General features: G+C 45.9%; 17 non-coding genes across 17 annotated transcripts; all 17 read right to left on the reverse strand.

Annotated features, from left to right (window-relative positions):
* Positions 1 to 322: 322 nt before the first annotated feature.
* On the reverse strand, positions 323 to 538 carry LOC144400535 (small nucleolar RNA U3). The gene has a single exon (XR_013462469.1). It is a non-coding gene; the product is annotated as a small nucleolar RNA U3 (small nucleolar RNA).
* A 1,174-nt stretch (positions 539 to 1,712) lies between these two features.
* On the reverse strand, positions 1,713 to 1,928 carry LOC144400455 (small nucleolar RNA U3). The gene has a single exon (XR_013462389.1). It is a non-coding gene; the product is annotated as a small nucleolar RNA U3 (small nucleolar RNA).
* Positions 1,929 to 3,102: 1,174 nt separating this feature from the next.
* On the reverse strand, positions 3,103 to 3,318 carry LOC144400536 (small nucleolar RNA U3). The gene has a single exon (XR_013462470.1). It is a non-coding gene; the product is annotated as a small nucleolar RNA U3 (small nucleolar RNA).
* A 1,174-nt stretch (positions 3,319 to 4,492) lies between these two features.
* On the reverse strand, positions 4,493 to 4,708 carry LOC144400514 (small nucleolar RNA U3). Its single transcript, XR_013462448.1, has one exon. It is a non-coding gene; the product is annotated as a small nucleolar RNA U3 (small nucleolar RNA).
* Positions 4,709 to 5,882: 1,174 nt separating this feature from the next.
* On the reverse strand, positions 5,883 to 6,098 carry LOC144400452 (small nucleolar RNA U3). Its single transcript, XR_013462386.1, has one exon. It is a non-coding gene; the product is annotated as a small nucleolar RNA U3 (small nucleolar RNA).
* A 1,174-nt stretch (positions 6,099 to 7,272) lies between these two features.
* On the reverse strand, positions 7,273 to 7,488 carry LOC144400454 (small nucleolar RNA U3). Its single transcript, XR_013462388.1, has one exon. It is a non-coding gene; the product is annotated as a small nucleolar RNA U3 (small nucleolar RNA).
* A 1,174-nt stretch (positions 7,489 to 8,662) lies between these two features.
* Positions 8,663 to 8,878, reverse strand: LOC144400526 (small nucleolar RNA U3). The gene has a single exon (XR_013462461.1). It is a non-coding gene; the product is annotated as a small nucleolar RNA U3 (small nucleolar RNA).
* Positions 8,879 to 10,052: 1,174 nt separating this feature from the next.
* On the reverse strand, positions 10,053 to 10,268 carry LOC144400524 (small nucleolar RNA U3). The gene has a single exon (XR_013462459.1). It is a non-coding gene; the product is annotated as a small nucleolar RNA U3 (small nucleolar RNA).
* A 1,174-nt stretch (positions 10,269 to 11,442) lies between these two features.
* On the reverse strand, positions 11,443 to 11,658 carry LOC144400498 (small nucleolar RNA U3). Its single transcript, XR_013462432.1, has one exon. It is a non-coding gene; the product is annotated as a small nucleolar RNA U3 (small nucleolar RNA).
* A 1,174-nt stretch (positions 11,659 to 12,832) lies between these two features.
* LOC144400516 (small nucleolar RNA U3) lies at positions 12,833 to 13,048 on the reverse strand. The gene has a single exon (XR_013462450.1). It is a non-coding gene; the product is annotated as a small nucleolar RNA U3 (small nucleolar RNA).
* Positions 13,049 to 14,211: 1,163 nt separating this feature from the next.
* On the reverse strand, positions 14,212 to 14,427 carry LOC144400458 (small nucleolar RNA U3). The gene has a single exon (XR_013462392.1). It is a non-coding gene; the product is annotated as a small nucleolar RNA U3 (small nucleolar RNA).
* Positions 14,428 to 15,590: 1,163 nt separating this feature from the next.
* LOC144400459 (small nucleolar RNA U3) lies at positions 15,591 to 15,806 on the reverse strand. The gene has a single exon (XR_013462393.1). It is a non-coding gene; the product is annotated as a small nucleolar RNA U3 (small nucleolar RNA).
* A 1,174-nt stretch (positions 15,807 to 16,980) lies between these two features.
* On the reverse strand, positions 16,981 to 17,196 carry LOC144400532 (small nucleolar RNA U3). Its single transcript, XR_013462467.1, has one exon. It is a non-coding gene; the product is annotated as a small nucleolar RNA U3 (small nucleolar RNA).
* A 1,163-nt stretch (positions 17,197 to 18,359) lies between these two features.
* LOC144400460 (small nucleolar RNA U3) lies at positions 18,360 to 18,575 on the reverse strand. The gene has a single exon (XR_013462394.1). It is a non-coding gene; the product is annotated as a small nucleolar RNA U3 (small nucleolar RNA).
* A 1,174-nt stretch (positions 18,576 to 19,749) lies between these two features.
* Positions 19,750 to 19,965, reverse strand: LOC144400517 (small nucleolar RNA U3). Its single transcript, XR_013462451.1, has one exon. It is a non-coding gene; the product is annotated as a small nucleolar RNA U3 (small nucleolar RNA).
* A 1,163-nt stretch (positions 19,966 to 21,128) lies between these two features.
* LOC144400461 (small nucleolar RNA U3) lies at positions 21,129 to 21,344 on the reverse strand. Its single transcript, XR_013462395.1, has one exon. It is a non-coding gene; the product is annotated as a small nucleolar RNA U3 (small nucleolar RNA).
* Positions 21,345 to 22,518: 1,174 nt separating this feature from the next.
* Positions 22,519 to 22,734, reverse strand: LOC144400462 (small nucleolar RNA U3). Its single transcript, XR_013462396.1, has one exon. It is a non-coding gene; the product is annotated as a small nucleolar RNA U3 (small nucleolar RNA).
* Positions 22,735 to 23,258: the final 524 nt, after the last annotated feature.

Below are 23,258 nucleotides of genomic sequence, written 5' to 3' on the forward strand. Positions count from 1 at the left end.
AAGTCAGCGTAAAAATAAAAAGACCGCTCTACCGTCAAAAACTGGAAAGGCAAACGCATTGCACTTGTAAAGATAATAAACAGTTCAGAGTTCTTTGACAAAGCAAATACTTTTCCAAGATCTTCTACCTGCACAGACGAGGACAAAAGCTTCTGAAATCAGGGCCTAACATAACACACCCTTTACCCGTTTACGGGAAGGTGTCACAAAGTCCCCCTTTAAACTGAAAGCAGTCAGAAGTATCACATCAATGTCATGTATTTTACTATCTATTAACCAAGCAGAACTTCATCAGTTATATGTCTATTCACATAGTCTGTTAACCACTCTGTCCATATTCCCCACCTCTTTACTCCACTAGGAAGTAAAGAACGGTCATCAATGGCAGAAAGCTTGTGAACTGAATCACTTCTCTGTGCCCGCTTCACACCCAGTGGAAAATATCACATTTCATCATCAGGGATAGCGAGACCAGAGCATTTGGAAACACATTTCTCAAGTCAGAAACTATAGAAATGATCCCTGAAAGTATAGTCTTAGTTTCCCTGAGGATGAAAACTGAATCTGACTTACAATAAACCAACTATGACTAATGGTTCCCCGTTTGTTACCACCTGATTATGTACCTTTGGTGCTGAGGAAGCCTGCGACCACCCATGGACTGTGAGGAGCTGAACAGGGAGGAAAGACGCCGTGCAGGACTGCTTTGGGTTGACGGACTGGGATGGGAAGTGTGGACCTCATCGGGAGGACATCCACAGCAAGCCAGAATGCATTACGGAATACGTTTGACTCTGTGAAAACTCCACCATACCATTCCAGACTGTACACTACTTCACCAACAACAAGCCAACGGTCACCAGTGACATCAAAGGTCTTCTTGACAAGAAGAAAACAGGCTTCTGGTATAGGCACAGGGGTATACTTAGGAAATCAGCGCCTCTTGAAGGACAAGCTCAGGGTGTGCTACGCCACCTACAGGAGGAAACTGGAGGCCAAATTCCAAGAGAACAATGTGTGGGAGGTCTGGACCGGGATCAAGCAGATAACTGGTTTCGAGGCTGGAGGGAGACGACCATGGGGCTTCCTGGAAAGGCTCAATGAGAAAACTGTTTCTTTAACAGGTTAACTGGTTCGGAGCACTCATTTGTGTCCGCCACACAACCCACCTCCCAAAAACCTCTGGTAACCCCGTTCTCTGTTGACTAGCATTGACACAGAGCTCTAAACTTCAAAGGGCTCTTCCATCAATGACCGGATGAGACGACTCGTCGGGTGAGGAGAGAACTAAAAAGATTCCCCCAGACCAAGGTTGAAGGACCTTCAGAGGTGCAGCTGATTGTTCTTTGGCATTGCACAAGCTATAGGTTGAGAACCGTCTCCTCTGTCCAAGTCAGCGTAAAAATAAAAAGACCGCTCTACCGTCAAAAACTGGAAAGGCAAACGCATTGCACTTGTAAAGATAATAAACAGTTCAGAGTTCTTTGACAAAGCAAATACTTTTCCAAGATCTTCTACCTGCACAGACGAGGACAAAAGCTTCTGAAATCAGGGCCTAACATAACACACCCTTTACCCGTTTACGGGAAGGTGTCACAAAGTCCCCCTTTAAACTGAAAGCAGTCAGAAGTATCACATCAATGTCATGTATTTTACTATCTATTAACCAAGCAGAACTTCATCGGTTATATGTCTATTCACATAGTCTGTTAACCACTCTGTCCATATTCCCCACCTCTTTACTCCACTAGGAAGTAAAGAACGGTCATCAATGGCAGAAAGCTTGTGAACTGAATCACTTCTCTGTGCCCGCTTCACGCCCAGTGGGAAATATCACATTTCATCATCGTGGATAGTGAGACCAGAGCATTTGGAAACACATTTCTCAAGTCAGAAACTATAGAAATGATCCCTGAAAGTATAGTCTTAGTTTCCCTGAGGATGAAAACTGAATCTGACTTACAATAAACCAACTATCACTAATGGTTCCCCGTTTGTTACCACCTGATTATGTACCTTTGGTGCTGAGGAAGCCTGCGACCACCCATGGACTGTGAGGAGCTGAACAGGGAGGAAAGACGCCGTGCAGGACTGCTTTGGGTTGACGGACTGGGATGGGAAGTGTGGACCTCATCGGGAGGACATCCACAGCAAGCCAGAATGCATTACGGAATACGTTTGACTCTGTGAAAACTCCACCATACCATTCCAGACTGTACACTACTTCACCAACAACAAGCCAACGGTCACCAGTGACATCAAAGGTCTTCTTGACAAGAAGAAAACAGGCTTCTGGTATGGGCACAGGGGTATACTTAGGAAATCAGCGCCTCTTGAAGGACAAGCTCAGGGTGTGCTACGCCACCTACAGGAGGAAACTGGAGGCCAAATTCCAAGAGAACAATGTGTGGGAGGTCTGGACCGGGATCAAGCAGATAACTGGTTACGAGGCTGGAGGGAGACGACCATGGGGCTTCCTGGAAAGGCTCAATGAGAAAACTGTTTCTTTAACAGGTTAACTGGTTCGGAGCACTCATTTGTGTCCGCCACACAACCCACCTCCCAAAAACCTCTGGTAACCCCCTTCTCTGTTGACTAGCATTGACACAGAGCTCTAAACTTCAAAGGGCTCTTCCATCAATGACCGGATGAGACGACTCGTCGGGTGAGGAGAGAACTAAAAAGATTCCCCCAGACCAAGGTTGAAGGACCTTCAGAGGTGCAGCTGATTGTTCTTTGGCATTGCACAAGCTATAGGTTGAGAACCGTCTCCTCTGTCCAAGTCAGCGTAAAAATAAAAAGACCGCTCTACCGTCAAAAACTGGAAAGGCAAACGCATTGCACTTGTAAAGATAATAAACAGTTCAGAGTTCTTTGACAAAGCAAATACTTTTCCAAGATCTTCTACCTGCACAGACGAGGACAAAAGCTTCTGAAATCAGGGCCTAACATAACACACCCTTTACCCGTTTACGGGAAGGTGTCACAAAGTCCCCCTTTAAACTGAAAGCAGTCAGAAGTATCACATCAATGTCATGTATTTTACTATCTATTAACCAAGCAGAACTTCATCAGTTATATGTCTATTCACATAGTCTGTTAACCACTCTGTCCATATTCCCCACCTCTTTACTCCACTAGGAAGTAAAGAACGGTCATCAATGGCAGAAAGCTTGTGAACTGAATCACTTCTCTGTGCCCGCTTCACACCCAGTGGAAAATATCACATTTCATCATCAGGGATAGCGAGACCAGAGCATTTGGAAACACATTTCTCAAGTCAGAAACTATAGAAATGATCCCTGAAAGTATAGTCTTAGTTTCCCTGAAGATGAAAACTGAATCTGACTTACAATAAACCAACTATGACTAATGGTTCCCCGTTTGTTACCACCTGATTATGTACCTTTGGTGCTGAGGAAGCCTGCGACCACCCATGGACTGTGAGGAGCTGAACAGGGAGGAAAGACGCCGTGCAGGACTGCTTTGGGTTGACGGACTGGGATGGGAAGTGTGGACCTCATCGGGAGGACATCCACAGCAAGCCAGAATGCATTACGGAATACGTTTGACTCTGTGAAAACTCCACCATACCATTCCAGACTGTACACTACTTCACCAACAACAAGCCAACGGTCACCAGTGACATCAAAGGTCTTCTTGACAAGAAGAAAACAGGCTTCTGGTATAGGCACAGGGGTATACTTAGGAAATCAGCGCCTCTTGAAGGACAAGCTCAGGGTGTGCTACGCCACCTACAGGAGGAAACTGGAGGCCAAATTCCAAGAGAACAATGTGTGGGAGGTCTGGACCGGGATCAAGCAGATAACTGGTTTCGAGGCTGGAGGGAGACGACCATGGGGCTTCCTGGAAAGGCTCAATGAGAAAACTGTTTCTTTAACAGGTTAACTGGTTCGGAGCACTCATTTGTGTCCGCCACACAACCCACCTCCCAAAAACCTCTGGTAACCCCGTTCTCTGTTGACTAGCATTGACACAGAGCTCTAAACTTCAAAGGGCTCTTCCATCAATGACCGGATGAGACGACTCGTCGGGTGAGGAGAGAACTAAAAAGATTCCCCCAGACCAAGGTTGAAGGACCTTCAGAGGTGCAGCTGATTGTTCTTTGGCATTGCACAAGCTATAGGTTGAGAACCGTCTCCTCTGTCCAAGTCAGCGTAAAAATAAAAAGACCGCTCTACCGTCAAAAACTGGAAAGGCAAACGCATTGCACTTGTAAAGATAATAAACAGTTCAGAGTTCTTTGACAAAGCAAATACTTTTCCAAGATCTTCTACCTGCACAGACGAGGACAAAAGCTTCTGAAATCAGGGCCTAACATAACACACCCTTTACCCGTTTACGGGAAGGTGTCACAAAGTCCCCCTTTAAACTGAAAGCAGTCAGAAGTATCACATCAATGTCATGTATTTTACTATCTATTAACCAAGCAGAACTTCATCGGTTATATGTCTATTCACATAGTCTGTTAACCACTCTGTCCATATTCCCCACCTCTTTACTCCACTAGGAAGTAAAGAACAGTCATCAATGGCAGAAAGCTTGTGAACTGAATCACTTCTCTGTGCCCGCTTCACGCCCAGTGGGAAATATCACATTTCATCATCGTGGATAGCGAGACCAGAGCATTTGGAAACACATTTCTCAAGTCAGAAACTATAGAAATGATCCCTGAAAGTATAGTCTTAGTTTCCCTGAGGATGAAAACTGAATCTGACTTACAATAAACCAACTATCACTAATGGTTCCCCGTTTGTTACCACCTGATTATGTACCTTTGGTGCTGAGGAAGCCTGCGACCACCCATGGACTGTGAGGAGCTGAACAGGGAGGAAAGACGCCGTGCAGGACTGCTTTGGGTTGACGGACTGGGATGGGAAGTGTGGACCTCATCGGGAGGACATCCACAGCAAGCCAGAATGCATTACGGAATACGTTTGACTCTGTGAAAACTCCACCATACCATTCCAGACTGTACACTACTTCACCAACAACAAGCCAACGGTCACCAGTGACATCAAAGGTCTTCTTGACAAGAAGAAAACAGGCTTCTGGTATAGGCACAGGGGTATACTTAGGAAATCAGCGGCTCTTGAAGGACAAGCTCAGGGTGTGCTACGCCACCTACAGGAGGAAACTGGAGGCCAAATTCCAAGAGAACAATGTGTGGGAGGTCTGGACCGGGATAAAGCAGATAACTGGTTTCGAGGCTGGAGGGAGACGACCTTGGGGCTTCCTGGAAAGGCTCAATGAGAAAACTGTTTCTTTAACAGGTTAACTGGTTCGGAGCACTCATTTGTGTCCGCCACACAACCCACCTCCCAAAAACCTCTGGTAACCCCCTTCTCTGTTGACTAGCATTGACACAGAGCTCTAAACTTCAAAGGGCTCTTCCATCAATGACCGGATGAGACGACTCGTCGGGTGAGGAGAGAACTAAAAAGATTCCCCCAGAACAAGGTTGAAGGACCTTCAGAGGTGCAGCTGATTGTTCTTTGGCATTGCACAAGCTATAGGTTGAGAACCGTCTCCTCTGTCCAAGTCAGCGTAAAAATAAAAAGACCGCTCTACCGTCAAAAACTGGAAAGGCAAACGCATTGCACTTGTAAAGATAATAAACAGTTCAGAGTTCTTTGACAAAGCAAATACTTTTCCAAGATCTTCTACCTGCACAGACGAGGACAAAAGCTTCTGAAATCAGGGCCTAACATAACACACCCTTAACCCGTTTACGGGAAGGTGTCACAAAGTCCCCCTTTAAACTGAAAGCAGTCAGAAGTATCACATCAATGTCATGTATTTTACTATCTATTAACCAAGCAGAACTTCATCAGTTATATGTCTATTCACATAGTCTGTTAACCACTCTGTCCATATTCCCCACCTCTTTACTCCACTAGGAAGTAAAGAACGGTCATCAATGGCAGAAAGCTTGTGAACTGAATCACTTCTCTTTGCCCGCTTCACGCCCAGTGGGAAATATCACATTTCATCATCGTGGATAGCGAGACCAGAGCATTTGGAAACACATTTCTCAAGTCAGAAACTATAGAAATGATCCCTGAAAGTATAGTCTTAGTTTCCCTGAGGATGAAAACTGAATCTGACTTACAATAAACCAACTATCACTAATGGTTCCCCGTTTGTTACCACCTGATTATGTACCTTTGGTGCTGAGGAAGCCTGCGACCACCCATGGACTGTGAGGAGCTGAACAGGGAGGAAAGACGCCGTGCAGGACTGCTTTGGGTTGACGGACTGGGATGGGAAGTGTGGACCTCATCGGGAGGACATCCACAGCAAGCCAGAATGCATTACGGAATACGTTTGACTCTGTGAAAACTCCACCATACCATTCCAGACTGTACACTACTTCACCAACAACAAGCCAACGGTCACCAGTGACATCAAAGGTCTTCTTGACAAGAAGAAAACAGGCTTCTGGTATAGGCACAGGGGTATACTTAGGAAATCAGCGGCTCTTGAAGGACAAGCTCAGGGTGTGCTACGCCACCTACAGGAGGAAACTGGAGGCCAAATTCCAAGAGAACAATGTGTGGGAGGTCTGGACCGGGATAAAGCAGATAACTGGTTTCGAGGCTGGAGGGAGACGACCTTGGGGCTTCCTGGAAAGGCTCAATGAGAAAACTGTTTCTTTAACAGGTTAACTGGTTCGGAGCACTCATTTGTGTCCGCCACACAACCCACCTCCCAAAAACCTCTGGTAACCCCCTTCTCTGTTGACTAGCATTGACACAGAGCTCTAAACTTCAAAGGGCTCTTCCATCAATGACCGGATGAGACGACTCGTCGGGTGAGGAGAGAACTAAAAAGATTCCCCCAGAACAAGGTTGAAGGACCTTCAGAGGTGCAGCTGATTGTTCTTTGGCATTGCACAAGCTATAGGTTGAGAACCGTCTCCTCTGTCCAAGTCAGCGTAAAAATAAAAAGACCGCTCTACCGTCAAAAACTGGAAAGGCAAACGCATTGCACTTGTAAAGATAATAAACAGTTCAGAGTTCTTTGACAAAGCAAATACTTTTCCAAGATCTTCTACCTGCACAGACGAGGACAAAAGCTTCTGAAATCAGGGCCTAACATAACACACCCTTAACCCGTTTACGGGAAGGTGTCACAAAGTCCCCCTTTAAACTGAAAGCAGTCAGAAGTATCACATCAATGTCATGTATTTTACTATCTATTAACCAAGCAGAACTTCATCAGTTATATGTCTATTCACATAGTCTGTTAACCACTCTGTCCATATTCCCCACCTCTTTACTCCACTAGGAAGTAAAGAACGGTCATCAATGGCAGAAAGCTTGTGAACTGAATCACTTCTCTTTGCCCGCTTCACGCCCAGTGGGAAATATCACATTTCATCATCGTGGATAGCGAGACCAGAGCATTTGGAAACACATTTCTCAAGTCAGAAACTATAGAAATGATCCCTGAAAGTATAGTCTTAGTTTCCCTGAGGATGAAAACTGAATCTGACTTACAATAAACCAACTATCACTAATGGTTCCCCGTTTGTTACCACCTGATTATGTACCTTTGGTGCTGAGGAAGCCTGCGACCACCCATGGACTGTGAGGAGCTGAACAGGGAGGAAAGACGCCGTGCAGGACTGCTTTGGGTTGACGGACTGGGATGGGAAGTGTGGACCTCATCGGGAGGACATCCACAGCAAGCCAGAATGCATTACGGAATACGTTTGACTCTGTGAAAACTCCACCATACCATTCCAGACTGTACACTACTTCACCAACAACAAGCCAACGGTCACCAGTGACATCAAAGGTCTTCTTGACAAGAAGAAAACAGGCTTCTGGTATAGGCACAGGGGTATACTTAGGAAATCAGCGGCTCTTGAAGGACAAGCTCAGGGTGTGCTACGCCACCTACAGGAGGAAACTGGAGGCCAAATTCCAAGAGAACAATGTGTGGGAGGTCTGGACCGGGATCAAGCAGATAACTGGTTTCGAGGTTGGAGGGAGACAACCATGGGGCTTCCTGGAAAGGCTCAATGAGAAAACTGTTTCTTTAACAGGTTAACTGGTTCGGAGCACTCATTTGTGTCCGCCACAGAACCCACCTCCCAAAAACCTCTGGTAACCCCGTTCTCTGTTGACTAGCATTGACACAGAGCTCTAAACTTCAAAGGGCTCTTCCATCAATGACCGGATGAGACGACTCGTCGGGTGAGGAGAGAACTAAAAAGATTCCCCCAGACCAAGGTTGAAGGACCTTCAGAGGTGCAGCTGATTGTTCTTTGGCATTGCACAAGCTATAGGTTGAGAACCGTCTCCTCTGTCCAAGTCAGCGTAAAAATAAAAAGACCGCTCTACCGTCAAAAACTGGAAAGGCAAACGCATTGCACTTGTGAAGATAATGAACAGTTCAGAGTTCTTTGACAAAGCAAATACTTTTCCAAGATCTTCTACCTGCACAGACGAGGACAAAAGCTTCTGAAATCAGGGCCTAACATAACACACCCTTTACCCGTTTACGGGAAGGTGTCACAAAGTCCCCCTTTAAACTGAAAGCAGTAAGAAGTATCACAACAATGTCATGTATTTTACTATCTATTAACCAAGCAGAACTTCATCAGTTATATGTCTATTCACATAGTCTGTTAACCACTCTGTCCATATTCCCCACCTCTTTACTCCACTAGGAAGTAAAGAACGGTCATCAATGGCAGGAAGCTTGTGAACTGAATCACTTCTCTGTGCCCGCTTCACTCCCAGTGGGAAATATCACATTTCATCATCGTGGATAGCGAGACCAGAGCATTTGGAAACACATTTCTCAAGTCAGAAACTATAGAAATGATCCCTGAAAGTATAGTCTTAGTTTCCCTGAAGATGAAAACTGAATCTGACTTACAATAAACCAACTATGACTAATGGTTCCCCGTTTGTTACCACCTGATTTTGTTCCTTTGGTGCTGAGGAAGCCTGCGACCGTCCATGGACGGTGAAAAGCTGAACAGGGGCGAAAGACGCCGTGCAGGACTGCTTTGGGTTGACGGACTGGGATGGGAAGTGTGGACCTCATCGGGAGGACATCCACAGCAAGCCAGAATGCATTACGGAATACGTTTGACTCTGTGAAAACTCCACCATACCATTCCAGACTGTACACTACTTCACCAACAACAAGCCAACGGTCACCAGTGACATCAAAGGTCTTCTTGACAAGAAGAAAACAGGCTTCTGGTATAGGCACAGGGGTATACTTAGGAAATCAGCGGCTCTTGAAGGACAAGCTCAGGGTGTGCTACGCCACCTACAGGAGGAAACTGGAGGCCAAATTCCAAGAGAACAATGTGTGGGAGGTCTGGACCGGGATCAAGCAGATAACTGGTTTCGAGGCTGGAGGGAGACGACCATGGGGCTTCCTGGAAAGGCTCAATGAGAAAACTCTTTCTTTAACAGGTTAACTGGTTCGGAGCACTCATTTGTGTCCGCCACACAACCCACCTCCCAAAAACCTCTGGTAACCCCGTTCTCTGTTGACTAGCATTGACACAGAGCTCTAAACTTCAAAGGGCTCTTCCATCAATGACCGGATGAGACGACTCGTCGGGTGAGGAGAGAACTAAAAAGATTCCCCCAGACCAAGGTTGAAGGACCTTCAGAGGTGCAGCTGATTGTTCTTTGGCATTGCACAAGCTATAGGTTGAGAACCGTCTCCTCTGTCCAAGTCAGCGTAAAAATAAAAAGGCCGCTCTACCGTCAAAAACTGGAAAGGCAAACGCATTGCACTTGTAAAGATAATAAACAGTTCAGAGTTCTTTGACAAAGCAAATACTTTTCCAAGATCTTCTACCTGCACAGACGAGGACAAAAGCTTGTGAAATCAGGGCCTAACATAACACACCCTATACCCGCTTACGGGAAGGTGTCACAAAGTCCCCCTTTAAACTGAAAGCAGTCAGAAGTATCACATCAATGTCATGTATTTTACTATCTATTAACCAAGCAGAATTTCATCAGTTAGATGTTTATTCACATAGTCTGTTAACCACTCTGTCCATATTCCCCACCTCTTTACTCCACTAGGAAGTAAAGAACGGTCATCAATGGCAGAAAGCTTGTGAACTGAATCACTTCTCTGTGCCCGCTTCACGCCCAGTGGGAAATATCACATTTCATCATCGTGGATAGCGAGACCAGAGCATTTGGAAACACATTTCTCAAGTCAGAAACTATAGAAATGATCCCTGAAAGAATAGTCTTAGTTTCCCTGAGGATGAAAACTGAATCTGACTTACAATAAACCAACTATGACTAATGGTTCCCCGTTTGTTACCACCTGATTATGTTCCTTTGGTGCTGAGGAAGCCTGCGACCACCCATGGACTGTGAGGAGCTGAACAGGGGCGAAAGACGCCGTGCAGGACTGCTTTGGGTTGACGGACTGGGATGGAAAGTGTGGACCTTATCGGGAGGACATCCACAGCAAGCCAGAATGCATTACGGAATACGTTTGAATCTGTGAAAACTCCACCATACCATTCCAGACTGTACACTACTTCACCAACAACAAGCCAACGGTCACCAGTGACATCAAAGGTCTTCTTGACAAGAAGAAAACAGGCTTCTGGTATAGGCACAGGGGTATACTTAGGAAATCAGCGCCTCTTGAAGGACAAGCTCAGGGTGTGCTACGCCACCTACAGGAGGAAACTGGAGGCCAAATTCCAAGAGAACAATGTGTGGGAGGTCTGGACCGGGATCAAGCAGATAACTGGTTTCGAGGCTGGAGGGAGATGACCATGGGGCTTCCTGGAAAGGCTCAATGAGAAAACTGTTTGTTTAACAGGTTAACTGGTTCGGAGCACTCATTTGTGTCCGCCACACAACCCACCTCCCAAAAACCTCTGGTAACGCCCTTCTCTGTTGACTAGCATTGACACAGAGCTCTAAACTTCAAAGGGCTCTTCCATCAATGACCGGATGAGACGACTCGTCGGGTGAGGAGAGAACTAAAAAGATTCCCCCAGACCAAGGTTGAAGGACCTTCAGAGGTGCAGCGGATTGTTCTTTGGCATTGCACAAGCTATAGGTTGAGAACCGTCTCCTCTGTCCAAGTCAGCGTAAAAATAAAGAGACCGCTCTACCGTCAAAAACTGGAAAGGCAAACGCATTGCACTTGTAAAGATAATAAACAGTTCAGAGTTCTTTGACAAAGCAAATACTTTTCCAAGATCTTCTACCTGCACAGACGAGGACAAAAGCTTATGAAATCAGGGCCTAACATAACACACCCTTTACCCGTTTACGGGAAGGTGTCACAAAGTCCCCCTTTAAACTGAAAGCAGTCAGAAGTATCACATCAATGTCATGTATTTTACTATCTATGAACCAAGCAGAACTTCATCGGTTATATGTCTATTCACATAGTCTGTTAACCACTCGGTCCATATTCCCCACCTCTTTACTCCACTAGGAAGTAAAGAACGGTCATCAATGGCAGAAAGCTTGTGAACTGAATCACTTCTCTGTGCCCGCTTCACGCCCAGTGGGAAATATCACATTTCATCATCGTGGATAGCGAGACCAGAGCATTTGGAAACACATTTCTCAAGTCAGAAACTATAGAAATGATCCCTGAAAGTATAGTCTTAGTTTCCCTGAGGATGAAAACTGAATCTGACTTACAATAAACCAACTATCACTAATGGTTCCCCGTTTGTTACCACCTGATTATGTTCCTTTGGTGCTGAGGAAGCCTGCGACCACCCATGGACTGTGAGGAGCTGAACAGGGGCGAAAGACGCCGTGCAGGACTGCTTTAGGTTGACGGACTGGGATGGGAAGTGTGGACCTCATCGGGAGGACATCCACAGCAAGCCAGAATGCATTACGGAATACGTTTGACTCTGTGAAAACTCCACCATACCATTCCAGACTGTACACTACTTCACCAACAACAAGCCAACTGTCACCAGTGACATCAAAGGTCTTCTTGACAAGAAGAAAACAGGCTTCTGGTATAGGCACAGGGGTATACTTAGGAAATCAGCGCCTCTTGAAGGACAAGCTCAGGGTGTGCTACGCCACCTACAGGAGGAATCTGGAGGCAAAATTCCAAGAGAACAATGTGTGGGAGGTCTGGACCGGGATCAAGCAGATAACTGGTTTCGAGGCTGGAGGGAGATGACCATGGGGCTTCCTGGAAAGGCTCAATGAGAAAACTGTTTGTTTAACAGGTTAACTGGTTCGGAGCACTCATTTGTGTCCGCCACACAACCCACCTCCCAAAAACCTCTGGTAACCCCCTTCTCTGTTGACTAGCATTGACACAGAGCTCTAAACTTCAAAGGGCTCTTCCATCAATGACCGGATGAGACGACTCGTCGGGTGAGGAGAGAACTAAAAAGATTCCCCCAGACCAAGGTTGAAGGACCTTCAGAGGTGCAGCTGATTGTTCTTTGGCATTGCACAAGCTATGGGTTGAGAACCGTCTCCTCTGTCCAAGTCAGCGTAAAAATAAAAAGACCGCTCTACCGTCAAAAACTGGAAAGGCAAACGCATTGCACTTGTAAAGATAATAAACATTTCAGAGTTCTTTGACAAAGCAAATACTTTTCCAAGATCTTCTACCTGCACAGACGAGGACAAAGGCTTCTGAAATCAGGGCCTAACATAACACACCCTTTACCCGTTTACGGGAAGGTGTCACAAAGTCCCCCTTTAAACTGAAAGCAGTCAGAAGTATCACATCAATGTCATGTATTTTACTATCTATTAACCAGGCAGAACTTCATCAGTTATAAGTCTATTCACATAGTTTGTTAACCACTCTGTCCATATTCCCCACCTCTTTACTCCACTAGGAAGTAAAGAACGGTCATCAATGGCAGAAAGCTTGTGAACTGAATCACTTCTCTGTGCCCGCTTCACGCCCAGTGGGAAATATCACATTTCATAATCGTGGATAGCGAGACCAGAGCATTTGGAAACACATTTCTCAAGTCAGAAACTATAGAAATGATCCCTGAAAGTATAGTCTTAGTTTCCCTGAGGATGAAAACTGAATCTGACTTACAATAAACCAACTATCACTAATGGTTCCCCGTTCGTTACCACCTGATTATGTTCCTTTGGTGCTGAGGAAGCCTGCGACCACCCATGGACTGTGAGGAGCTGAACAGGGGCGAAAGACGCCGTGCAGGACTGCTTTGGGTTGACGGACTGGGATGGGAAGTGTGGACCTCATCGGGAGGACATCCACAGCATGCCAGAATGCATTACGGAATACGTTTGACTCTGTGAAAACTCCACCATACCATTCCAGACTGTACACTACTTCACCAACAACAAGCCAACTGTCACCAGTGACATCAAAGGTCTTCTTGACAAGAAGAAAACAGGCTTCTGGTATAGGCACAGGGGTATACTTAGGAAATCAGCGCCTCTTGAAGGACAAGCTCAGGGTGTGCTACGCCACCTACAGGAGGAAACTGGAGGCCAAATTCCAAGAGAACAATGTGTGGGAGGTCTGGCCAGGGATCAAGCAGATAACTGGTTTCGAGGCTGGTGGGAGATGACCATGGGGCTTCCTGGAAAGGCTCAATGAGAAAACTGTTTGTTTAACAGGTTAACTGGTTCGGAGCACTCATTTGTGTCCGCCACACAACCCACCTCCCAAAAACCTCTGGTAACCCAGTTCTCTGTTGACTAGCATTGACACAGAGCTCTAAACTTCAAAGGGCTCTTCCATCAATGACCGGATGAGACGACTCGTCGGGTGAGGAGAGAACTAAAAAGATTCCCCCAGACCAAGGTTGAAGGACCTTCAGAGGTGCAGCTGATTGTTCTTTGGCATTGCACAAGCTATAGGTTGAGAACCGTCTCCTCTGTCCAAGTCAGCGTAAAAATAAAAAGACCGCTCTACCGTCAAAAACTGGAAAGGCAAACGCATTGCACTTGTAAAGATAATAAACATTTCAGAGTTCTTTGACAAAGCAAATACTTTTCCAAGATCTTCTACCTGCACAGACGAGGACAAAGGCTTCTGAAATCAGGGCCTAACATTACCCGTTTACGGGAAGGTGTCACAAAGTCCCCCTTTAAACTGAAAGCAGTCAGAAGTATCACATCAATGTCATGTATTTTACTATCTATTAACCAAGCAGAACTTCATCAGTTATATGTCTATTCACATAGTCTGTTAACCACTCTGTCCATATTCCCCACCTCTTTACTCCACTAGGAAGTAAAGAACGGTCATCAATGGCAGAAAGCTTGTGAACTGAATCACTTCTCTGTGCCCGCTTCACGCCCAGTGGGAAATATCACATTTCATCATCGTGGATAGCGAGACCAGAGCATTTGGAAACACATTTCTCAAGTCAGAAACTATAGAAATGATCCCTGAAAGTATAGTCTTAGTTTCCCTGAGGATGAAAACCGAATCTGACTTACAATAAACCAACTATCACTAATGGTTCCCCGTTTGTTACCACCTGATTATGTTCCTTTGGTGCTGAGGAAGCCTGCGACCACCCATGGACTGTGAGGAGCTGAACAGGGGCGAAAGACGCCGTGCAGGACTGCTTTGGGTTGACGGACTGGGATGGGAAGTGTGGACCTCATCGGGAGGACATCCACAGCATGCCAGAATGCATTACGGAATACGTTTGACTCTGTGAAAACTCCACCATACCATTCCAGACTGTACACTACTTCACCAACAACAAGCCAACTGTCACCAGTGACATCAAAGGTCTTCTTGACAAGAAGAAAACAGGCTTCTGGTATAGGCACAGGGGTATACTTAGGAAATCAGCGCCTCTTGAAGGACAAGCTCAGGGTGTGCTACGCCACCTACAGGAGGAAACTGGAGGCCAAATTCCAAGAGAACAATGTGTGGGAGGTCTGGCCAGGGATCAAGCAGATAACTGGTTTCGAGGCTGGTGGGAGATGACCATGGGGCTTCCTGGAAAGGCTCAATGAGAAAACTGTTTGTTTAACAGGTTAACTGGTTCGGAGCACTCATTTGTGTCCGCCACACAACCCACCTCCCAAAAACCTCTGGTAACCCAGTTCTCTGTTGACTAGCATTGACACAGAGCTCTAAACTTCAAAGGGCTCTTCCATCAATGACCGGATGAGACGACTCGTCGGGTGAGGAGAGAACTAAAAAGATTCCCCCAGACCAAGGTTGAAGGACCTTCAGAGGTGCAGCTGATTGTTCTTTGGCATTGCACAAGCTATAGGTTGAGAACCGTCTCCTCTGTCCAAGTCAGCGTAAAAATAAAAAGACCGCTCTACCGTCAAAAACTGGAAAGGCAAACGCATTGCACTTGTAAAGATAATAAACATTTCAGAGTTCTTTGACAAAGCAAATACTTTTCCAAGATCTTCTACCTGCACAGACGAGGACAAAGGCTTCTGAAATCAGGGCCTAACATTACCCGTTTACGGGAAGGTGTCACAAAGTCCCCCTTTAAACTGAAAGCAGTCAGAAGTATCACATCAATGTCATGTATTTTACTATCTATTAACCAAGCAGAACTTCATCAGTTATATGTCTATTCACATAGTCTGTTAACCACTCTGTCCATATTCCCCACCTCTTTACTCCACTAGGAAGTAAAGAACGGTCATCAATGGCAGAAAGCTTGTGAACTGAATCACTTCTCTGTGCCCGCTTCACGCCCAGTGGGAAATATCACATTTCATCATCGTGGATAGCGAGACCAGAGCATTTGGAAACACATTTCTCAAGTCAGAAACTATAGAAATGATCCCTGAAAGTATAGTCTTAGTTTCCCTGAGGATGAAAACCGAATCTGACTTACAATAAACCAACTATCACTAATGGTTCCCCGTTTGTTACCACCTGATTATGTTCCTTTGGTGCTGAGGAAGCCTGCGACCACCCATGGACTGTGAGGAGCTGAACAGGGGCAAAAGACGCCGTGCAGGACTGCTTTGGGTTGACGGACTGGGATGGGAAGTGTGGACCTCATCGGGAGGACATCCACAGCAAGCCAGATTGCATTATGGAATACGTTTGAATCTGTGAAAACTCCACCATACCATTCCAGACTGTACACTACTTCACCAACAACAAGCCAACGGTCACCAGTGACATCAAAGGTCTTCTTGACAAGAAGAAAACAGGCTTCTGGTATAGGCACAGGGGTATACTTAGGAAATCAGCGCCTCTTGAAGGACAAGCTCAGGGTGTGCTACGCCACCTACAGGAGGAAACTGGAGGCCAAATTCCAAGAGAACAATGTGTGGGAGGTCTGGACCGGGATCAAGCAGATAACTGGTTTCGAGGCTGGAGGGAGATGACCATGGGGCTTCCTGGAAAGGCTCAATGAGAAAACTGTTTGTTTAACAGGTTAACTGGTTCGGAGCACTCATTTGTGTCCGCCACACAACCCACCTCCCAAAAACCTCTGGTAACCCCCTTCTCTGTTGACTAGCATTGACACAGAGCTCTAAACTTCAAAGGGCTCTTCCATCAATGACCGGATGAGACGACTCGTCGGGTGAGGAGAGAACTAAAAAGATTCCCCCAGACCAAGGTTGAAGGACCTTCAGAGGTGCAGCTGATTGTTCTTTGGCATTGCACAAGCTATGGGTTGAGAACCGTCTCCTCTGTCCAAGTCAGCGTAAAAATAAAAAGACCGCTCTACCGTCAAAAACTGGAAAGGCAAACGCATTGCACTTGTAAAGATAATAAACATTTCAGAGTTCTTTGACAAAGCAAATACTTTTCCAAGATCTTCTACCTGCACAGACGAGGACAAAGGCTTCTGAAATCAGGGCCTAACATAACACACCCTTTACCCGTTTACGGGAAGGTGTCACAAAGTCCCCCTTTAAACTGAAAGCAGTCAGAAGTATCACATCAATGTCATGTATTTTACTATCTATTAACCAGGCAGAACTTCATCAGTTATAAGTCTATTCACATAGTTTGTTAACCACTCTGTCCATATACCCCACCTCTTTACTCCACTAGGAAGTAAAGAACGGTCATTAATGGCAGAAAGCTTGTGAACTGAATCACTTCTCTGTGCCCGCTTCATGCCCAGTGGGAAATATCACATTTCATCATCGTGGATAGCGAGACCAGAGCATTTGGAAACACATTTCTCAAGTCAGAAACTATAGAAATGATCCCTGAAAGTATAGTCTTAGTTTCCCTGAGGATGAAAACTGAATCTGACTTACAATAAACCAACTATCACTAATGGTTCCCCGTTTGTTACCACCTGATTATGTTCCTTTGGTGCTGAGGAAGCCTGCGACCACCCATGGACTGTGAGGAGCTGAACAGGGGCGAAAGACGCCGTGCAGGACTGCTTTGGGTTGACGGACTGGGATGGGAAGTGTGGACCTCATCGGGAGGACATCCACAGCATGCCAGAATGCATTACGGAATACGTTTGACTCTGTGAAAACTCCACCATACCATTCCAGACTGTACACTACTTCACCAACAACAAGCCAACTGTCACCAGTGACATCAAAGGTCTTCTTGACAAGAAGAAAACAGGCTTCTGGTATAGGCACAGGGGTATACTTAGGAAATCAGCGCCTCTTGAAGGACAAGCTCAGGGTGTGCTACGCCACCTACAGGAGGAAACTGGAGGCCAAATTCCAAGAGAACAATGTGTGGGAGGTCTGGACCGGGATCAAGCAGATAACTGGTTTCGAGGCTGGTGGGAGATGACCATGGGGCTTCCTGGAAAGGCTCAATGAGAAAACTGTTTGTTTAACAGGTTAACTGGTTCGGAGCACTCATTTGTGTCCGCCACACAACCCACCTCCCAAAAACCTCTGGTAACCCCGTTCTCTGTTGACTAGCATTGACACAGAGCTCTAAACTTCAAAGGGCTCTTCCATCAATGACCGGATGAGACGACTCGTCGGGTGAGGAGAGAACTAAAAAGATTCCCCCAGACCAAGGTTGAAGGACCTTCAGAGGTGCAGCTGATTGTTCTTTGGCATTGCACAAGCTATAGGTTGAGAACCGTCTCCTCTGTCCAAGTCAGCGTAAAAATAAAAAGACCGCTCTACCGTCAAAAACTGGAAAGGCAAACGCATTGCACTTGTAAAGATAATAAACATTTCAGAGTTCTTTGACAAAGCAAATACTTTTCCAAGATCTTCTACCTGCACAGACGAGGACAAAGGCTTCTGAAATCAGGGCCTAACATTACCCGTTTACGGGAAGGTGTCACAAAGTCCCCCTTTAAACTGAAAGCAGTCAGAAGTATCACATCAATGTCATGTATTTTACTATCTATTAACCAAGCAGAACTTCATCAGTTATATGTCTATTCACATAGTCTGTTAACCACTCTGTCCATATTCCCCACCTCTTTACTCCACTAGGAAGTAAAGAACGGTCATCAATGGCAGAAAGCTTGTGAACTGAATCACTTCTCTGTGCCCGCTTCACGCCCAGTGGGAAATATCACATTTCATCATCGTGGATAGCGAGACCAGAGCATTTGGAAACACATTTCTCAAGTCAGAAACTATAGAAATGATCCCTGAAAGTATAGTCTTAGTTTCCCTGAGGATGAAAACCGAATCTGACTTACAATAAACCAACTATCACTAATGGTTCCCCGTTTGTTACCACCTGATTATGTTCCTTTGGTGCTGAGGAAGCCTGCGACCACCCATGGACTGTGAGGAGCTGAACAGGGGCGAAAGACGCCGTGCAGGACTGCTTTGGGTTGACGGACTGGGATGGGAAGTGTGGACCTCATCGGGAGGACATCCACAGCAAGCCAGAATGCATTACGGAATACGTTTGACTCTGTGAAAACTCCACCATACCATTCCAGACTGTACACTACTTCACCAACAACAAGCCAACGGTCACCAGTGACATCAAAGGTCTTCTTGACAAGAAGAAAACAGGCTTCTGGTATAGGCACAGGGGTATACTTAGGAAATCAGCGCCTCTTGAAGGACAAGCTCAGGGTGTGCTACGCCACCTACAGGAGGAAACTGGAGGCCAAATTCCAAGAGAACAATGTGTGGGAGGTCTGGACCGGGATCAAGCAGATAACTGGTTTCGAGGCTGGAGGGAGATGACCATGGGGCTTCCTGGAAAGGCTCAATGAGAAAACTGTTTGTTTAACAGGTTAACTGGTTCGGAGCACTCATTTGTGTCCGCCACACAACCCACCTCCCAAAAACCTCTGGTAACCCCCTTCTCTGTTGACTAGCATTGACACAGAGCTCTAAACTTCAAAGGGCTCTTCCATCAATGACCGGATGAGACGACTCGTCGGGTGAGGAGAGAACTAAAAAGATTCCCCCAGACCAAGGTTGAAGGACCTTCAGAGGTGCAGCGGATTGTTCTTTGGCATTGCACAAGCTATAGGTTGAGAACCGTCTCCTCTGTCCAAGTCAGCGTAAAAATAAAGAGACCGCTCTACCGTCAAAAACTGGAAAGGCAAACGCATTGCACTTGTAAAGATAATAAACAGTTCAGAGTTCTTTGACAAAGCAAATACTTTTCCAAGATCTTCTACCTGCACAGACGAGGACAAAAGCTTCTGAAATCAGGGCCTAACATAACACACCCTTTACCCGTTTACGGGAAGGTGTCACAAAGTCCCCCTTTATACTGAAAGCAGTCAGAAGTATCACATCAATGTCATGTATTTTACTATCTATTAACCAAGCAGAACTTCATCAGTTATATGTCTATTCACATAGTCTGTTAACCACTCTGTCCATATTCCCCACCTCTTTACTCCACTAGGAAGTAAAGAACGGTCATCAATGGCAGAAAGCTTGTGAACTGAATCACTTCTCTGTGCCCGCTTCACGCCCAGTGGGAAATATCACATTTCATAATCGTGGATAGCGAGACCAGAGCATTTGGAAACACATTTCTCAAGTCAGAAACTATAGAAATGATCCCTGAAAGTATAGTCTTAGTTTCCCTGAGGATGAAAACTGAATCTGACTTACAATAAACCAACTATCACTAATGGTTCCCCGTTCGTTACCACCTGATTATGTTCCTTTGGTGCTGAGGAAGCCTGCGACCACCCATGGACTGTGAGGAGCTGAACAGGGGCGAAAGACGCCGTGCAGGACTGCTTTGGGTTGACGGACTGGGATGGGAAGTGTGGACCTCATCGGGAGGACATCCACAGCATGCCAGAATGCATTACGGAATACGTTTGACTCTGTGAAAACTCCACCATACCATTCCAGACTGTACACTACTTCACCAACAACAAGCCAACTGTCACCAGTGACATCAAAGGTCTTCTTGACAAGAAGAAAACAGGCTTCTGGTATAGGCACAGGGGTATACTTAGGAAATCAGCGCCTCTTGAAGGACAAGCTCAGGGTGTGCTACGCCACCTACAGGAGGAAACTGGAGGCCAAATTCCAAGAGAACAATGTGTGGGAGGTCTGGCCAGGGATCAAGCAGATAACTGGTTTCGAGGCTGGTGGGAGATGACCATGGGGCTTCCTGGAAAGGCTCAATGAGAAAACTGTTTGTTTAACAGGTTAACTGGTTCGGAGCACTCATTTGTGTCCGCCACACAACCCACCTCCCAAAAACCTCTGGTAACCCCGTTCTCTGTTGACTAGCATTGACACAGAGCTCTAAACTTCAAAGGGCTCTTCCATCAATGACCGGATGAGACGACTCGTCGGGTGAGGAGAGAACTAAAAAGATTCCCCCAGACCAAGGTTGAAGGACCTTCAGAGGTGCAGCTGATTGTTCTTTGGCATTGCACAAGCTATAGGTTGAGAACCGTCTCCTCTGTCCAAGTCAGCGTAAAAATAAAAAGACCGCTCTACCGTCAAAAACTGGAAAGGCAAACGCATTGCACTTGTAAAGATAATAAACATTTCAGAGTTCTTTGACAAAGCAAATACTTTTCCAAGATCTTCTACCTGCACAGACGAGGACAAAGGCTTCTGAAATCAGGGCCTAACATTACCCGTTTACGGGAAGGTGTCACAAAGTCCCCCTTTAAACTGAAAGCAGTCAGAAGTATCACATCAATGTCATGTATTTTACTATCTATTAACCAAGCAGAACTTCATCAGTTATACGTCTATTCACATAGTCTGTTAACCACTCTGTCCATATTCCCCACCTCTTTACTCCACTAGGAAGTAAAGAACGGTCATCAATGGCAGAAAGCTTGTGAACTGAATCACTTCTCTGTGCCCGCTTCACGCCCAGTGGGAAATATCACATTTCATCATCGTGGATAGCGAGACCAGAGCATTTGGAAACACATTTCTCAAGTCAGAAACTATAGAAATGATCCCTGAAAGTATAGTCTTAGTTTCCCTGAGGATGAAAACCGAATCTGACTTACAATAAACCAACTATCACTAATGGTTCCCCGTTTGTTACCACCTGATTATGTTCCTTTGGTGCTGAGGAAGCCTGCGACCACCCATGGACTGTGAGGAGCTGAACAGGGGCAAAAGACGCCGTGCAGGACTGCTTTGGGTTGACGGACTGGGATGGGAAGTGTGGACCTCATCGGGAGGACATCCACAGCAAGCCAGATTGCATTACGGAATACGTTTGAATCTGTGAAAACTCCACCATACCATTCCAGACTGTACACTACTTCACCAACAACAAGCCAACGGTCACCAGTGACATCAAAGGTCTTCTTGACAAGAAGAAAACAGGCTTCTGGTATAGGCACAGGGGTATACTTAGGAAATCAGCGCCTCTTGAAGGACAAGCTCAGGGTGTGCTACGCCACCTACAGGAGGAAACTGGAGGCCAAATTCCAAGAGAACAATGTGTGGGAGGTCTGGACCGGGATCAAGCAGATAACTGGTTTCGAGGCTGGAGGGAGATGACCATGGGGCTTCCTGGAAAGGCTCAATGAGAAAACTGTTTGTTTAACAGGTTAACTGGTTCGGAGCACTCATTTGTGTCCGCCACACAACCCACCTCCCAAAAACCTCTGGTAACCCCCTTCTCTGTTGACTAGCATTGACACAGAGCTCTAAACTTCAAAGGGCTCTTCCATCAATGACCGGATGAGACGACTCGTCGGGTGAGGAGAGAACTAAAAAGATTCCCCCAGACCAAGGTTGAAGGACCTTCAGAGGTGCAGCTGATTGTTCTTTGGCATTGCACAAGCTATGGGTTGAGAACCGTCTCCTCTGTCCAAGTCAGCGTAAAAATAAAAAGACCGCTCTACCGTCAAAAACTGGAAAGGCAAACGCATTGCACTTGTAAAGATAATAAACATTTCAGAGTTCTTTGACAAAGCAAATACTTTTCCAAGATCTTCTACCTGCACAGACGAGGACAAAGGCTTCTGAAATCAGGGCCTAACATAACACACCCTTTACCCGTTTACGGGAAGGTGTCACAAAGTCCCCCTTTAAACTGAAAGCAGTCAGAAGTATCACATCAATGTCATGTATTTTACTATCTATTAACCAGGCAGAACTTCATCAGTTATAAGTCTATTCACATAGTTTGTTAACCACTCTGTCCATATTCCCCACCTCTTTACTCCACTAGGAAGTAAAGAACGGTCATCAATGGCAGAAAGCTTGTGAACTGAATCACTTCTCTGTGCCCGCTTCACGCCCAGTGGGAAATATCACATTTCATCATCGTGGATAGCGAGACCAGAGCATTTGGAAACACATTTCTCAAGTCAGAAACTATAGAAATGATCCCTGAAAGTATAGTCTTAGTTTCCCTGAGGATGAAAACTGAATCTGACTTACAATAAACCAACTATCACTAATGGTTCCCCGTTTGTTACCACCTGATTATGTTCCTTTGGTGCTGAGGAAGCCTGCGACCACCCATGGACTGTGAGGAGCTGAACAGGGGCGAAAGACGCCGTGCAGGACTGCTTTGGGTTGACGGACTGGGATGGGAAGTGTGGACCTCATCGGGAGGACATCCACAGCATGCCAGAATGCATTACGGAATACGTTTGACTCTGTGAAAACTCCACCATACCATTCCAGACTGTACACTACTTCACCAACAACAAGCCAACTGTCACCAGTGACATCAAAGGTCTTCTTGACAAGAAGAAAACAGGCTTCTGGTATAGGCACAGGGGTATACTTAGGAAATCAGCGCCTCTTGAAGGACAAGCTCAGGGTGTGCTACGCCACCTACAGGAGGAAACTGGAGGCCAAATTCCAAGAGAACAATGTGTGGGAGGTCTGGACCGGGATCAAGCAGATAACTGGTTTCGAGGC

The sequence above is a fragment of the Gasterosteus aculeatus genome, chromosome 2, assembly GCF_964276395.1.
Source record: "Gasterosteus aculeatus chromosome 2, fGasAcu3.hap1.1, whole genome shotgun sequence".
NCBI classification, from domain to species: domain Eukaryota; kingdom Metazoa; phylum Chordata; class Actinopteri; order Perciformes; family Gasterosteidae; genus Gasterosteus; species Gasterosteus aculeatus.